Genomic DNA, 10,544 nt, shown 5'->3' on the forward strand with positions numbered 1-10,544 from the left:
AAAAATCAATGGCTGCCAGGGGAAGGGGAGAGAAGGCATAAATAGGCAGAATACGGAGGATTTTTAGGGCAGTAAAAATACCCTGTATGATATTTTAATAATGAATACATGGCATTATACATTTGTCCAAACCCGTAGAATGTAGAACATCATGAGCAAACCATAAAGTAGACTATGGGTTTTAGGTGATTATGATGTGTCAGTGTAGTTTCATCCTTGGTAAAAAATGTACCATTTGATGAGTGATGTTGATAATGTGGGAGGCTGTGCATGAGTGGGGTACAGGAGAAGTCCTGCACCTCCCTCTCAATTTTGTGGTAAACCTGAAAAAATGTTATAAATTTTTCTTTTTTTTCCAAAAAGAGAAAGGAGGGGCTCCTGGGTGACTCAGTCAGTTGAGTGACCGATTTCGGCTCAGGTCATGATCTCATGGTTTGTGGGTTCGAGCCCCGTGTCAGGCTCTGTGCTGACAGCTCAGAGCCTGGAGCCTGCTTCAGATTCTGTGTCTCCCCCTCTCTCTGCCCCTCCCCTGCTCATGCTCTCTCACTGTCTCTCAATAATAAATAAAACATTAAAAAGAATTCAAAAAGAGAAAGGAAAAATAACTAATGCCACAGAAGATCCTAGAACAATGTATTCCCTTCATAATATTGTCTTTATCCAGTCAGGTTGCCACTGATAATTCCAATGGAATCATACAATAGCACCAAATTGATACAAACAGCATTCTCCTCCAATGATAAGTTGTTCTGGCAGTTGGCGACAGGGTTGGGGGTCTCCTGACCCATAGTCCAGTGTCGTGATTCTATGGCACAGCCTCTCACCTCAGGCACAGATGTGGCTTCTCTCTATAAAAGCTGTGCCAACTAAGATATAACTAGACCTATTCAAGAAGTTGCCACCAGGATCTCAAAAATAGACTGAGTTAGCGGGCTGTTTATTTCTTGCTGTAAACAATGAGTGATTTAGAAGGGCCTGACACCTGAACAAGACACAGTGTGGTTTCCCTTGTTGGCCTGTGTGTTTCTTATGGCCTCCAACTATTATATTTCAGATGCTTGGAACTGACAGAGCCGGGGATGTGCAGTAGGCATTGGAGATGCACAGCATTTTGTGTGAGGGAGAATAATGCCACACTTAGAAGTAGAGATGAGGGGCGCCTTGGTGGCTCAGTCGGTTAAGTGTCCGACTTCAGCTCAGGTCACGATCTCGCGGTCCGTGAGTTCGAGTCCCGCGTCGGGCTCTGGGCTGATGGCTCAGAGCCTGGAGTCTGCTTCCGATTCTGTGTCTCCCTCTCTCTCTGCCCCTCCCCCGTTCATGCTCTGTCTCTCTCTGTCTCAAAAATAAATAAAACGTTAAAAAAAAATTAAAAAAAAGAAACAAGTAGAGATGACAGATGGTTTTGACTGAGGTAAAAGAAAATAGCTTTATTTTCCATGCTGATACCTATATGATTTCATACACATAAAATGAATTTTAATAACTAGCACAGGTTAAAATAAACAAACAATCCTTCTTTGAATTATTTGGGAATGATCCCCATGGTTCTCAAAAGAGGCACAATGTGTCGTCTTCATAAAGAACCAAGTAAAAACTGTTATACAGAGAACGCCGCAAAAGAGAAAGAGATAACCTTATACTCACTGAAGCCTGGAAGATTCTTCTATTTCTCCCTTACCCAGTCAGGTTTTTTTCCAGTCCCTGGAGCCCCTAAGAAAAAGAGACCCAGTTTCTCGCCACTTGATCAGTCAATTAATCCATCGGCATTTATTTATGTATTTTAAATAAGTATTTCAAATATTCCACCATTTATGAGGTTGTCAAATAAAATCTTTACCGACTGAAAAACTTTTGTTGCAGAATTATGTTTTTGACAAGAACCCAAAAGGATAAAAAAGCTCACATTCTGCATTCAAGCAATTATGTAACAATACCCGCTGTGACACACACACGCATAAGGAATTAGAGGGAGGTAGACTCTTGGATTGTTAAAAGAAAAGAAAGTGACAATAAAATCAAGGCCTCACCTCAGATCCTGAATCACAATGGGCCACATCTGCAGAAATGACAGAATCTTGACATCTGAAGGAACCGTAAGCGATTTTCTCATGACAGCAGTATAAAATTCTTCTTGAAGACAGCCTGGCAAGATTGCAGGAAAGAATAAAAAAAAAAAAAAATCACAAATTTGGAAATCCCAAGGTCAAAAGACAGCAGAATTTCAATTAATGAAATCATTAAATGTCACTTCATCTTTGGTGGATGGAAATTAGATTAAGTTAACAGCATCACGGCATAGCTGTCCTCTCAAGGGTCAGAGGTCCATGGCAGGCAGGCAGTGCACAGTTACCCAAGACCCTCTGGTAGAGACCCCTCTTCCCAAGATTCACTGTGCTAACATTGTGGGAAACATGTTAAGGAAGCTTTCATGTACATGCAGTTTCACTCTGTGCCATTCAATAGAATGGACACACTTTGAGCAAACAAAAACCTATTAAGAGTTTAAAAATAGTGTTTTCCTGCATTATCATTTTCTGTCCGACAGGAGCATTATGCTCATCTCCTCTCATATCCCAGACAAATCTGTCAGAAATTCCTGTCCAGAACACATTGGAGTCCAAACCACTCCCCACCGCCCTCACTGTTACAATGCTCATTGAAGCCACCAGAATCTCTCATCTGGACAATCACCTCCTAACCCGCCTCTCTGCTTTTACCCCTGGTCTTCCCAACGCAGCAGACAAGCTGATCCTGTGATCCTTTTAAAATCTAAAATGCATTTTTAAAAACCCAGCAAGTTACATCATGTTACTCCTGAGTTTAAATACTGCGTTGCGCTCTGAGACAAAGCCCATGTCCTCCCGGTGACCTACAATCTGGCTCCTCTCTACCACAGTCTCCCTTGCTCCCTCTGCCCCAGCCCCGCGCAAGCCTCCTCCAGCCTTTGGCCTCTGCTTGGAAGGCTCCGCCCCAGGGAAGGGCGTGGCTAAGTCCCTCCATCAAGAGCCAATTGTCACTTCCTCAAAGAGAACTACCCTTCCCACTCCAAATCTCCCCACCCTGCTCTACTTTTTTTCCGTCTCATTTTTAGAGACAAAGTGCACACATGCCCAAGTGGAGGTGGGGGGCGGAGAGGGAGAGAGAGAGCAGGAAAAAGGAAGGGCAAAGGGAGAGAGAGAGAGAGAGAGAGAGAGAGAGAGAGAGAGAATCTCAAGCGGCCCACCCCCCTGGGATCACGACCAACGCTGAATTCAAGAATCAGAGGCTTGGGTGCCTGGATGGTTCAGTTGGTCAGGCGTCTGACCCCTGATTTCGGCTCAGGTCATGGTTTCGTGAGTTTGAGCCCCACATAGGGCTCCGTGCTGACAGTGCAGACCATGCTTGGGATTCCCTCTCTCTCCCTTTCCCTCTGGTCCTCCCCCGTTTGTGCTCTCTCTCCCTCTCTCCAAAAAAATAAATCGACTTAAAAAAGTGAAAAAGAGCCAGAGGCTTAACCAGTTGAACCATCCAGGTGCTTCTTTTCTTTCTTTTTTTTTTTCTTATAGCACTTAGCACCTAGTACTATACTAAACGGCTTGGGTTTTAGTTACTATTAATCATGTCTCACTGTTGTAAGTTCCCTGAGGAATGAGGAATGAGGGTCTTTGAGTCGACCACTGCAGTATAACATTCTGCGCACCTAGTTATTTCTCAAAAAAATACCTATTTGTTGAATGAATAAATTCTAGACAGTGGCATAAAAGCTCCAATCACTGGAGCGCTGGGTTGAAATTTACTTGTAAAAAGACTGTGCTTGCTTGGAAGACATAAGAAAGTAGGGCCACACCATAACGGCATATGAAATAGTTTGCACATTGAGATAAGTGATTATAAACCATGTCATCAACATTTTGAATAGATCATCCAAATTAGGATGTGATGAAGAAATCTCATGTTAGGAAATAAGAAACAATTCGTGAATAAGAGGTAAAATGACCAATCTGCTTAGAACGATTTCTTAATTCATTTACATAAAACGAGGATAATGACATTTGAACAGCCACTCTGTTTTGCAAAAAAAATGTTCTGCGTATTCCATAGTGCTCCTGTTCCTGGTAGTGCTGTTAGTTTATGGGAAGGCTCTCTTCCAGGCTCATTATATATGTTCTCTAATCTTAAAAAAATAAAAAAAAATAAAAAAAGGTTAGGGGTGCCTGGGTGACTAAGTTGGTTAAGAGTCTGACTCTTGCTTTCAGCTCAGGTCATGATCCCGGTGTTGTGGGATCAAGCCCCACATCAGGCTCCTCGCTGAGTGTGGAACCTGCTTAAGATTCTCTCTCTCTCCCTCTGCCCTTCCCCTGCTCACACACTCTCTCTGTCTCAAAATAAATAAACAAAAAACAACACTTACTCTTAAAACAAATAAAACAAAACAAGGTTAGTATAAGGTCCCTGTTCAACAGAAAGAAAGTTGAGGCTCAGGGGCTATTCAAAGTCTTGTTCAAGCTTACTCAGTTCATTTAAGATTCTACTCATGTGACATCTTTCAAGATGATGCCAAAGTCTAGTTGATGAGTCTATCTTCCATGTTCAAAGAGCTCAACATGCTGGCACAACAGTTTACTCAATGCTTCTGTGACAATTTCCTTATGTTTACCTTTCCCGCTCCTTGAAGAGATGTCTTTGATTCATATTTGTTTCAGCTTTGTCTACAGCAGTTTGGGCGTACTAAGTTAACAAACTAAAGCCATCCTGCAGATATTTTGGTAATAACATCTGTCATTTTGATGTTCCATGATATGATTCTTTCATTTGCATTTCATAATTTCACGCTGGAAAGGAAAAATTATGCGTCCTAAGATTATGGCAAACCTACTTAGATGAGCCATCCTAAGTTCAGAGACATTTAAATATGATTCGTTGGAATCTGTCCTAATTAATTGCCAACATGATCTGGGTACAAGCGTTCTTTCAGTGTTTGTGGTATCTTTTCTACAACTTCTTAGCTCATATCTAAGAAAGTTGTGTTAATACACCCCCAAACCACTCTGGCTTTACAATGATAAAAATAGAGTAAACTAAGCATGTAAAATGAATGGGTTTAAAAAAAAAACAGTAAATAAAATGCATTTTTTTTATTGGCTTTAACAAAAATTATCTTTAAGGAAAGAAACATTGGGCTGCAAACAGAACAGAAACTTAATTTCCAGAAAATCTGGAATGATATTAACATGACTACCATTGTATGAAACTTGTGGCACATAAGTGTAGAGCTCACTGAATTTTTACAACCTGAACACCTATGTAACTGACAACCAAATAAAGAAACAGAACTGACAGGATGCCAGAAGCCACCCTTGCTCACCACTACCTTCCCTTCCAGCCACTACAATACCGCCCCCTCCCCCGATACAAGGGTCATTGTTAGGCTTGGTGAAGTTCTTGATTCTTCATTTCTTTTCAAATTATTATTATTTGTTCAGCTCTGTTGAGGTATAATTGACACCTAAAAATTGCATATACTTAGACTGTCCGAAGTGATGTTTTTTAAGTACATGTCACAACGATTTAACAAATGCATCCATTGTGAAGTGATTACCACAGTCAAATTAATGAACACATCTATCAACCTAACATAGTTACCTTTGGTGCCTGTACACATGGGTGAGGATACTTAAGATCTCTTGGCAAATTTTAAGCGTACGATACAGTATTGTTTCCTATACTCACCACGCTGTTCATGGTGACTCTGAGCAATATTTTCCCATTGCCCCCAACCCCTGGCAACCACCCTTCTACGCTCTGGTTTCATGAGCTTGACTTTTTTAAATTGCACGTGTAAGTGAGATCATGCAGTATTTGCCTTTCTGTGTCTGGCTTATTTCACTTAGCATAATGTTCTCCAGGCTCATCCACGTTGCCGCAAATGGATTCTTCACTTTTTTATGACATTTCTAAACATTTGGAGATGAAATTCATCTTGGAGGTTGCCACTCTACAAATGGACAAAAGTTGTTGAGCTGGCACGTCGTGGGTTGTCTTGAAAGCAAGACAAAGCAACACACTTTTTTCTTCATTGTCTTCTTGTCTCAACAAGTAGATTCAAGTCCGATAGTTTATGTCTTCATGTTCATCTGAATTTTCTGGAATGCATAGGTTATTTAAAAAGAAGTGAAGGAGAACCTGAAGAACTCTCCCTTGATAGTCCCAACGTTTCCAAAAAAGAATAATTATTTTAGACATGTAAACATGGCCTTAATCTAGAGAAAGCTTTGCAAGAGAATCTTAAGAACCTTAATCTTAAATATTCAGGGTTCTCATTCTTTCATATTAAATGTCTTATCATTAACAATATTGTGGTTTTATTTTTATATCTAATGGACTGACCTTTTACACAATTTCTTTGGTAATGTTAGTATGAGTAATGTTAAAAATGTCCAAATGAGGTTAATATTTTGGTCAAGGAGGGACATAGTGGTGCATATGCCATGGTCAGAGTTTTCTTAAGGGAAAATCATGCTGGGAAAGCAGTTATGTTGAAACTAATCTGCTTAGTGTCATGAAGAGGAATTTTGTAAGTAGCGACATCTGTTTGACCTATCACATGGAAAATGCAAACATTCTGCCTGTGTAAATTTACAGCAGATTCTATTTGCTACCAAAACCTCAGTGGCTTTCTCTTAGGCTTACTCAGGAAATAAAGGATATTTATTTTGTATGCTTTTATTTTTCTAAATATAAAATAAGATGCATTAATTATAAAACTTTGTAAAGTATAAAAACAAAAAGAAGAAAAAAATCATCTATAATCCCCCCTTTCACAAATAACTCTTAAAATGATACTCTATATATTTATCTTATTCTTGCATGTATGTGTACACATGTTTTTAACAAGATAATATTTTATGTGCTGTTTTGTAATATGATTTTTATCATTTATTAATGCATTTTAAACATATTATCACATTATTAATTATTTATTTGCAAAATGTGTTTTATTTCCAAGCTGTATTTCAATAAACATACAGGTGAAATTGCTTTTATAAGTTTTTTGTCTGTTTTATACACAAATATAGACACATATATGTATAAAACATATATATGCACATGTATATATGAGTGTATACATGAGTAAGCAGATTATTTGTATTATTTGCCTATGTTTCCATTGGTGTGTTTGGTATTTCCATTGGTATATTATTTTCTAAGGAATCAATGTATTAAGAATTTAGTTGTTAGACTTTAATGACTCAAATAATTCCCATTTTAAAATTTGTCTTTCAGAGTTTGTCCATTTTTTTAAATTTACATTTAGAATTCTTTTCTTTACAGATTCCTTCTTTAGTGTGAGCTTTGGTAATAGATTGCCCATAACGCAATTATGTAAATCTTCACCCATATTTTCCTTTACTCCATGCATGATTTAATTTTTTAATAGTCTTTAATCTTTTTCTGTAATAATACAACTTCGGAAGACCTGCAGAAATAGCACTTTACCTCAAGATTATTACCTAGTTATAAACATACTTGTTGGATAATTCATTCTTTATCCACTGATTTAGAATGAATTATCATCTACTAAATTCTTTTTTTTAATGTTTATTTTAGTTTTGAGAGCGATAGAGTGTGAGCGGCAGTGGGACAGAGAGAGGGAGACACAAACTCCGAAGCAGGCTCCAGGCTCTGAGCTGTCAGCACAGAGCCCCACGCAGGGCTCGAACTCACAAACCATAAGATCATGACCTGAGCTGAAGTCTGATTGTTAACCGACTGAGCCACCCAGGTGCCCCTCATCTACTAAACTCTTATAGTTATTTTGATCTATTTCTCAACTTTCTACTCTGGTTCCATTTATGTAATATTTTATCATTGTTATACAAGTTTGTTTAAACTTTTTGATCTTGATAATGCATTTTAATTTCAAATAAGGCGTATCTCTTTGCTTAATTCATAATAATAACAATAATAATCCACTACATTAATAGTAAAATAATATTATATCACTATGCATCCATTTATTCCCTCCAAGACTTTGGCTTTTGTTATCATGCATTTTACTTCTACATATGTTATAAAAAAAAAAACCTTGCAGTATATTATTATTTTTGCTCTAAGCAAGTACCTCTACAGACATATTTACACACACATTTACCATTTCTGCAACTCTTCATCCCTTTGTGTAAATCTAATTCCATCTGGTGTTGTTTTCCTTCTGCCTGAAGGACTTCCTAAATACATCTCAAAAGTCTGCCAGTTAAAATTTGTCGAGCTTTTTTTAATATACTAAAAGTCTTTATTTCACCTTCAATAATTAGAAGGATTTTTTTTTCTGTGCATAGAATTCTAAACTGACAATTTTTTTCTTCATCAGCTTTCAGTACTTTAAATGCCGCTCCATTATTTTCCAATTGCGTTGCTTTCAACACAAAATGTCCTGTCATTCTTTATTTTTCTGTTCTTTTTTTAAAGTTTATTTATTCTAGAGAGAGAAAGAGAGAGAGAGTGTGTGTGTGTGTGCATATGAGAGCAGGGGAGGGGCAGAGAGAGCGGGAGAGAGAATCCCAAGCAGGCTCTACACTGTCAGCATGGAACCCAATGCATGGCTCCCATTCACAAACCATAACATCATGACCTGAGCTGAAATCAAAAGTCAGGTGTTTGAGCCACCTAAGCACCCCACGTTTTTCTGTACTTCTACGTCTTTCTTTCTATGACTTCTCTCAAGGATTTTCTCTTCATCTCTGTTTTCATCATTTTGATTATGATCCTTGCTTTATTTTTCTTATTTTATTAGATCAACTGGAATTTCCATATCAAGATTAATGCATAGTTTTAGTAGAAGGCATTATCACCTTCTTGAGTTTAGTGAATATGCCAATGATAATGGCAAGGATTATAATAGTTATCATTATGGTGAAGGCAATGTTACCTCACAACATTGCACTAATCAAACCAAACATAGTATAGCATAGTAAAAAGAACAGGTTTCAAAGTGAGAATAACATAAGCCTTTATCCTAGTTTTGCTAATATTTTGGAGAGTAAATGAGATGTAATTCTTCACTCCTTTAACCCCGGCGGTGTTGTGTGACTTATTTCTATGACCTGATATAATCATCACCTTGCAAAGTGCCTTTGTAATGGGCTTAATGTCATGGGCCTCTGTCACTATCATAAAACATATCTCAGTAGCCCCTTCTTTTAAGGAGGCTGAGAGATATATGGAACAGATCTGGACTCACAGACCCTTGGTGTGAGTAGAGCTACCCCAGCCACTGCATTCTGAAACAAAGCTGCACCAGCCAACTTAGATTTGTGAGAACAGACGCTTGCTGTTTTCTACCACTGAGTTTTGGGATCATTTGTTATATAGCGTGATAGTAGAAATAGCTAGTGAATACAAGTCACTCCTTCTAATACTTTGTCACTCAGTGTTCCATTTATTCATTAAAAAAATTTACTAAGCACCTATTCTATGCTGAAATGATGATAGGTACTAAAGTTGCAATAGCAAACAAGATAGAAACAATACTACTCCCATGATACTTATATTATCTGAGGATGCGAAGAGAAACAAAATCAAATGGAACAAAATAATTTCAAATGATAAGTTTCAACAAGAAAACAAACAACAAGCTATAATGAGTCACAACATGCAGTTGTTTACTTTCAATAGGGTAGGAAGGAAAGTATTCTGTGAGCCGTAAACGATGACAAGGAGTTTGTTACATGCTATCATATACTAATTTAGAATTTATTCTGAGTGAAATGAAGAATCATGGAACGATTTTAACCAGGGAAGTGACATGATATACCTTTCATTTGGAGAAACTTAATTTCTCTCGAAAGAATAGATTAAAAAGGGCAAGAGAGATCAAACAGGACTCTGGACTCAAGGAAAATTGCAGGAACCCTACCTTGGAATTTTCGTTATCTCATCTCTTCGGGAAAAGTGAACCCCTATAGAGCTTCCTGGGTTTGTGTCACAAAGTAATCAAGAGAGATGTCAAGAAGAGAAATGTGGCCCAACATACATTCGCCACCCTGTCCAGGGATCAGTAGTCAGTCCATGGAGGGTAGCCCAGGTAGATGACAAGAGGCCTAGCCAAACAACTTCTATAGAAGTTAGAAGGTGCAGGGAGATGCCAAGTAGATAACTCAGGGGAGAAGTTACGACACTTTTCTTTCCCCACCACCCCAAAAATTATTTCACCACCATATATGAGGTAGGAAAAATTGGTCTTGAATGGGAAGTGTCTATTGCTTGGGGTTACAGGCAAAATGAGGAAAGGGAAGTGTAAATGGGGTGTACAACGTCTACCAGCTCAGCCTACCTCATTTTACATCACCGTTCCACTGAGGCATCTCAGCACACCCCAAAGGTGCCACAGAAGGTGATTTAAACATAACTGTCCTAAGGAATTAGTCCTTGGTAAGGCGCATTTAATGATTTGATGTCTGCACTCTCCGGTCTGCTGCTCAGTGAATTCCCGCTTTTCCTCTACACCTACGTCCAGCCATGTCGGACTGTCTCCAGTCCCTGCAATGCACTTAGTTATTTGTGTC

General features: G+C 38.5%; 1 long non-coding RNA gene across 1 annotated transcript; it reads right to left on the minus strand.

Annotated features, from left to right (window-relative positions):
- Window positions 1-1,397: 1,397 nt before the first annotated feature.
- On the minus strand, window positions 1,398-2,943 carry LOC131506116 (uncharacterized). Its single transcript, XR_009258737.1, has 2 exons — window positions 2,874-2,943; window positions 1,398-2,142 (listed from the first exon to the last, which is right to left on the minus strand). It is a non-coding gene; the product is annotated as an uncharacterized LOC131506116 (long non-coding RNA).
- Between the last annotated feature and the right edge of the window lie 7,601 nt (window positions 2,944-10,544).

Source organism: Neofelis nebulosa, chromosome 3, assembly GCF_028018385.1.
Source record: "Neofelis nebulosa isolate mNeoNeb1 chromosome 3, mNeoNeb1.pri, whole genome shotgun sequence".
NCBI lineage: Eukaryota > Metazoa > Chordata > Mammalia > Carnivora > Felidae > Neofelis > Neofelis nebulosa.